We start from the raw sequence: 7,868 nt of genomic DNA, 5'->3' as shown, positions 1-7,868 counted from the left end.
TCAATCTTATTCACATGATTCCATCTACCTCAACAATTTCAATTTTCACTTCAATTTGATCTCCATTAACGTCCTTGCCTTGCTCGCTTCTCAACCTCACCTTTCACATGAAGTCCCCCTCCCAAACTCATGGCCACCCCCAAGACCAATGCATGTGGTCTTGACAAGACTCTTTCTAATGGTTCCTTATCTCCACTTTCTGACACATCCCTCTCCCCACCCTAGCACCTCTATTATTACTTTCCACCCCTGGAAAAACAACCTCCTCTCTCTCTAACTCTGACCTTCCCAAACTCCGGCCTGCCACCTATTTACCACTGATGATTCCATCAATTTTCTCCATAGCTGCCTCACCTCTACCTGTCCCTTCAGATCCTGTACAGTCTCCCGTCCCTGCTATTCTCCCTATTATAACAGCCACCTCCACAGTCTTAAATCAGTAGGTCATAAGTTCGAATACACTTGGCATTCATCTGGCTTGGTTGCCCATTGCCTGGACCATCTCAAGTTTCACTACTGCTCCCATTCCTTAGCCAAAACCATTTACGGGATCATCCTGGAGATAAGAAGCAATTCCAATCTCCTCTTCCCCACCATTCCTCAGGGCTCCCCCAACCTCATACCCCACTCACACCTTGGACTCAAAATATGCAGACCTCATGGACTTTATGTATTCAAAATCAAGGCCATGCACATTGCAACTGCTGCCTTGTCAGGCTCCCCTCTGACCCCTCCACTCTCCCAAGTTTACAGCTCCTACATCTGTCGCCCACCATGCCCTTATGCTGCCTGTCCTTTTTCCTCTCAGCCTTTAACTCACTTATTCCATTCATGAAGCCCATCATCCGCACTCTCTATCTCCTTTCCAGCTCCTGAGCATGCAGTTTAATTTCTTCTCCCATATGCTTGCTGTCATCGTCAATCTGTCTGTCTCTCTCAACTCCCCATTTGTCTTTATCCCCATCTCCTTCAAAATCATTATCACTCCCCTCTTCAAGAAATCCACTCGTAACCATTCTGCTCTATCCAACAACCATCCTATCTCAAATCCTCCTCTCCAAAGTTTTGGAACATGTTGTTGCCTTGCAACCATGCTCCTTCTTCTCCTACCTCTCCTGATTGAAGTCCCTCTACTCTGGCTTCTATTCTGCCCACAGTGGCAAGACTGTACTGGTTGAAGTTTTGTTTATTTATCTCTTCTCATCCTCCTCAACTTCTCTTCCGCCTTCAACATCATTGACCATTCAATCCTCTTTCAAGGTCTCTTCTCTGCAGTTCACCTGTGGAGCACTGATCTCTCCTTGTTCTACTCCTACCTGACACAATGCAGGAACTACACTGCTACCAATGGATCCATCTCCTCTGATGTACCCCAGGTGTCAACCCTAGCCACCTCCTCTTCACTACCTACAGGCTGCTCCTCAGCAACTCTGACTGCTTGTTCAGCCACTATACTTCTGCCCTCTGGAATTCTCTACCCAGTTCTTCCACCCTTCCGCCTCCTTCGCTGCTTTCGAAATCCTTCTGTTCAACCATGTCTTCAGTTCCCCATCATCGTCTTTCCATGTTTCTCCCCCTTTTCTCATGCTTAGTGTCCACCATTTCCCTTTTCTCCTTGCTGTAAAGCACTAAGATACCACCTACACATGAAGAGTGCACAAATGTTGTTGCTGTCTGTCTGAACCTCATGCAGTTTGTTGCAGACTTTGGACTTATGCCTCTGGGAAGCTAATGAAAAGATTTTCGTCATATTGAAACTTTTCTGTCTTTACCCAATCATCAAAGCATTTCCTTTCTGGTTAGTGTTATATAACATGTCTTCCATTAAAACAGGGCTGTGAGCTGATGTGAATGTTTAATTGTTTGTATGGGATATGTTGCTCTGTAACACAAAATGTGACTTGCTTGGTCTGAGGCCAAATGAAGTTTTGACACTGTATAGATCCAATCCCTGGCAGTCTGCTTGATGTGTGTGTTATGTGTGTATGTCTGGCCTATATGTTTTTATCTTTAACTTTGTGCTTCACAAAGGCTAGAATTTGGCACTTTCTGGAAGTTTTAATTAATTTTAGCATTTAAGATAACTTCATTTAAATAGCACTACGAGTGACCTTATTCATTCTTTGTAGTGCATTGTTTTATAGGTTGTCTCATAGTAGACAGGGCTGATGGCCGGCGCGGACACGATGGGCCGAAGGGCCTCTATCCGTGCTGTATGACTCTATGACTCTATGACATTTGTTTATAAAGACACATACAACCATTTAATCAAATTGGGATCAAAAGTGAGATTGGTGACATTGTTAAACTTATATTCTTTATTACAATACAAGCTGAGAAAAGGCAAAGAGAAGACATTTTGAAGTGCAAACTATTCATTATATATTCTAAAATACTTTGAGTTATGGAAGGATACTAGGACAGCATATCAATGCACTAAAGCACTTTGTCACCTAGCAGGTTAATAAGACCATAAAAAAAGCAAATCAAGCACTGGGGTTCATTTCTAAAGGGATAGAATTGAAAAGCAGAGAAGTTATGCTAAACTTGTACAGAACCTTGGTTAGATCACACTTGGAGTACTGTGAACAGTTCTGGTTTCCACACTATAAAAAGGATATAGAGGCAGTGGAGAAGGTGCAAAAAAGATTTACTAGGATGATACCAAAAATGAAAGGTTATATCTATCAGGAAAGATTGATTAGACTGGGGCTCTTTTCTCCAGAAAGGAGAAGGTCGAGGGGTGACCTGATAGAGGACTTTAAGATTATGAAAGGATTTGATAGGGTAGAGGTAGAGAAAATGTTTCCACATGCAGGGGAGACCAGAACTAGGGGCCATAAATATAAGATGGTCACTAACAAATCCAATAGGGAATTCAGGAGAAACTTCTTCACCCAGAGAGTGGTTAGAATGTGGAACTCGCTACCACAAGGAGTAGTTGAGGCGAATAGCATAGATGCATTTAAGGGGAAACTAGATGAGCACATGAGAGAGAAGGGAATAGAAGGTTATGTTGATGGGGTTAAGTGAAGTAGGGTGGGAGGATGCTCCCATGGAGCATAAAAACCAGCATGGACCTGTTGTTCTTTCCTCACCCCACCCCCCACCCCCACCCCACCCTTCTTTCCCTGGCTCTGTACTTGCTCATAAACTGTTAAATCTCTAACTTCTGACGAAGGCTCATCGACCTGAAACATAGGGGTCGATTTTAGGATGGCCGAGCGGGTGCGTTGGGGGCTCGTAAAATCGGGGAATCCCGGAGCGCGGCTCCAACCCGCCCACTTCCGGGTTCCCCAGTGACACGTTCGGGTGCGTGCGCAGCTCCCGCATACGGGACTCCCACCGGCAATTAAAGCTGGTGGATAACAATGTAAATACTTACTTCACAGACCTCATTGACAGGAGATTTTGACAGGGGTGCAATTTTTATGGATCCTCAGCGTGTTTCCCTTGCTGTGGGAAACACTCCCTGTTGGAGCAGACGTGTTTCAGTCAGCAGCCAGTGGGAGATGCAAAGGATTATTTGACAGTTGGGGGGAATACCTCATTTATTGCAGCAGGGCATTCTGTCACTTCAGACAAAGTTTTGCCTGCAACATCTTCGTCTTTCCACTCAAAATTATTAATTTATACCCTAAACTCTGCTGTGCAAACACATTTACCTACTTTGCGGACCCCATCAAACTCACAACGTCAGGATGGGGGTGCAATGGCTGCATTCATCCGAGGACGAGCAACATCACCAGCCTCGCCAGGCACGCCGTCCACCTCCGCCACGTGGAGCTCCACAACACAGTGCTGCGCCACAGGCACCCGCACAAAATAGTTGTGCAATTACGTGTACACCCACTGTAGGGTGACCCAATGGGTGACATCAAGTGTGGGTGTTCATGGAGAACCTCATGAAAGGGACTTATTGCACAAGCCAGTCAAAAATGGCCAAGACGTAGTAGTGGTGACAATATAATATTTAATGTGAGTTGAACCGAAATCAAATATAAATAAAAAACATGACAAACCGTCAAACACCCTTGTGCATCCCCTTTGTGCTCACAAAACTTTTGCCTTACGCTTCCTACTACTCATACGTGATGCATCCCCTGTGGCTGCAGCACAGGTAGTGGCAGGTTGAGTGAGGCTGACTGTGAAAGAGATGCATGAGAGGGTGAGTATGAGACAGAGCCATGAGATTGTATGAGGATTGGGTTGAGTGGTAGTGGTGGGATGGAGTACTGGGGTGGTGAGTAAGTGCAGCTAAGTTGAGGATGAGGTTTGAGTGGATGTGAGGAGTGATGTGATAGAGTAGTATCGGCAGTGCAGAAGGAGATGTGGGGTGGGGGCGGTGATGTGGCAGATGGAGTGTAGGGGAATGAGTAAGTGTGCTCACTTGGGCTGACCTAGTTAGGTCATTGAAGCGCTTCCTGCAATGTATCCAGATGCAGGATATGTTGCTGGTGCTGCTGACCTCCTCTGCCATCTCGAGCCAGGCCTTCTTGGTGGCAGAGGCAGGCCACTTCCTCCCGTCCACCGGGTAGAAGATCTCTCTCCTCCTCCTCACCCCATCCAGTAAGACCTGGAGTGAGGCATCATTAAACCTGGGAGCAGCCTTTCCCCTGGACTGCTCCATGCTGTAATTTTGACTGTTGGCTGTAGGAGCGGCATTGGAGGACTGCCCCTTTAAATAGGGCTCCTCCAGCTGACAGCCTGTGATGCGGGTGCGCATTCCGCCCAATGCGCAGGTTTCCAACGGGAAACCCGGAAGCCAAGGTAAGTGGCTTCAATTTACTCGCGATCGCGTGGGGAGCGCACTGATTTTACTGGGTGGGTCACCCACGCGCTCAGTCACCCCCTCCTCCGCTGCCAACCCGCCTCCCTGGTAATATCGGGCCTATGATGTAGGCAACAGGAAGAGTATTAAAATTTCTAATCGTCATGGTCTATGTTAACCAGTGATTTTCAAACTTCTCTCATTGGGATCAATTTGCAAATATTGACATATTCTCAGGGACCCCCTTCCTAACTTCTGAAAGACAGAGAGACAGAGTCAGCTACCTAAAGCAAAAAGATACTATATTTGCAGAAAACTCTTTTATTAGTATTCAGTAGCAGGAATAATGTGCTAGTAAGTTAACAAATACAGAAATCTGATAACTTTGTGGATCACATGGGGTCTGAGAACCCTAGTTTGAAAACCTGCATACAAGAGGCACATTTTCACATGAGGTCCCCATTCTTGTGTTCAATTTGCTTACAATGGCCTGTAACTATGTATCCAGAACATTTAATACCAATCACAATTCCATTACCATCTCAATCCCATTAATATAAGAAATACAGCATAGTAAAGTTGGATCTTCCTTAAAATGGGGCTAAAAGAGGTATGGAGGCAGTTGTAACAAACTGAATGAATGAAAGGAATAGGGTGCTTCTTGCCAACACTGCTTTAAGAAAGCAAGTCTAGGAAGTAATAGAAAATGGATGCTAGGAAATAAAGGTTAAAGTATTTTTTTATCTCAGATACAGCAATAGGCAACACTATGCTGCCTTGTCGGTTATACAGTACACTAGAAAGAAGCTGATAATTTAGCCATGTCTAGTACTCAAAGTGTTAATATCTGTGGTTCTGTATACATTAACAACAACTTGCATTTATATAGCACCTTTAACAACGGTATAAATAACATATGTAGCACTTCAATGAACGGTGTATATGCTTCCTGTGCAAAGGAACTGCAACTCCCATTTACACGTGTCAATAGAATACGATATTGTTCCAGTATAGACATTTATAGTGTATGCTGCAGTTCACATTTAGTTTTTGAATGTTTGTGCTTTATTTGTATTGTCAAAGTAACGCATTGTTCTGAAAAGCTCTGTCTTTGAAACTACCCTACCAGTAACATGAGGGAGAAGTACATCAGGAGCAGAGTATGCATTGAAAAACAGTATTTAGGCCGGAGGTAGTCATGCTGCCAAGGGAGAAGAAGGCAGCTGCTGTCCTACTAATGACAGGAACAGATAAATTTGGAATGAAGAGCGAGTTATATTAATAGTCTAGTCCCCTATTCAAATGCCAGTCAGACATTGTGGGCCTGATTTTATTGTTTCCTTGTATATACACGAAAGTACATTCAAGGGTACAATTCTGCAGATGTTGCACTGTAGATGGCACTTTTTTATTTAGCTGTGTATATTCTACTGAAATGAACAGTAGCTTCATGTCATGTTCACAGTCATTCTAAGATCTGGCATAAGGAGAAAGGTGTAAATGTATGCACTCCCAACATAAGAGTTTTTAACGGCCCAGAAATTGCTGGAAAAATAATGGCGAGTTCATTATTAGTGCGTAAAAAAACAGAAATTTGTAGTGAAGATAAGATACGCCATGAGTTCCGATTCTCCACAAATTGCTGGACAATTTGCGCTGCTCCGCCGTTAACCTTGCCAAAACCAAAAATATTACCATCACGCCATGAACCTTCCCATTGTGTGTCATCAAATTGCTGGATTTGTGCCGTTAATACGAATTATTCTCGATGCAGCCATTTAGGGCTGGTAATTCTTGTCTTAAGGACCCTGTTAATGACGTGACTTATGGTTCTGCCATGCCCCCCAACCTTGGAGGCCCAGAAAGGGAACAATGAAACTGTGGAATATCAATCCCGCAGGTAGTAAATTGTTCCTAACGGTTTTTAACATTTTTAATTTTACATTTTTAATTTTTTTCTTTTCCTTTCTGTCTCTTTTTTTCTCTCTCTTAATCCATTCTCTTTCTTTCCCTCTTTTTATTTCTCTTCCTGTATCTAATTTGACTTTAATTCACCCTATTTCCTTCTCTGTCATTCACTCTGTTTCTTTCTCTATCCTTAACTTTCATTGGTTAAGGAGATAGACCATTGGACCAGACGTTCATGAGGTCTTAGGTGCCTCGTTGACGTCACTGCGAAATTATCAATTCGCATTTCCAGCAATTTGCGACACAAAAATAATACGATCTGAAGGGTGAGGTAAAAAAATCCAATTCATGGCGCACTCACCACGAGGTGCAACAATCCAGCAATTTCTGGGCCTAAATGGGACAAGTAAATTACCACAGCACAGGTGCAGACATCGAATTAGTGTAATGTCATGTTATAACTGCTCAGGAAGCTAAAGCAGTAGTGGAGGGCCTCCCTCGAATACCAGTGAACCTTCACATATGCAGCAGCTAGGTGGAGCATAGGCGAATATGGAACTCGAGCAGATTTCTCTAGTCTCCCCTGCCTCCCTCCACTCCCACCCCTAGAACTGTTCCACCAATACCAGAGTTTCCTCGGAGCTGTTCCTGCTCCCCGGCGGCACATCGGAAATCCCTTTTCCCCTGGTAAGCAGGGTTTGCGCTGCACTTCCAGTGAGGTAACAACAGCAAGTAAATCCTGTGTTCCAATCAACTCTACTCCCAAAGTGCCCTAAGTTTTGCTACTGAACTAAATAATAATATCAAATAAGAGTATTGTATCAAATAAGGACAGATTGTATGACATTAAATGGGAACTGGAGTTAATTATCTCTATATATACCCTAAAAGTTTTGCATCTGAATACCCTGGTCCAATTATTCACCTGAAAACTGCAATCACTGTGTGCAATCCATAGGAACTCGACTCGTACTGCATAAAAAATACAGAAGTATTAATGTTTTTTTTTCTGAGGATATTAACCCTAAAATCACATACCTTGCCTTGCTTTGTATGATTCTCAAAGTTAATATTACTAAAGGGTTTCCTGAATTATTATTGAAATGTTTAATTGATCTGCTAAGCACATCAGGTTAAGTATTAAGTGTAAGAAAACAGTGATTCTAAGCTAGAATACAACTTAAAAAAG

This window comes from Heptranchias perlo, chromosome 6, assembly GCF_035084215.1.
Source record: "Heptranchias perlo isolate sHepPer1 chromosome 6, sHepPer1.hap1, whole genome shotgun sequence".
NCBI lineage: Eukaryota > Metazoa > Chordata > Chondrichthyes > Hexanchiformes > Hexanchidae > Heptranchias > Heptranchias perlo.
This window is presented reverse-complemented; position numbering follows the sequence as displayed.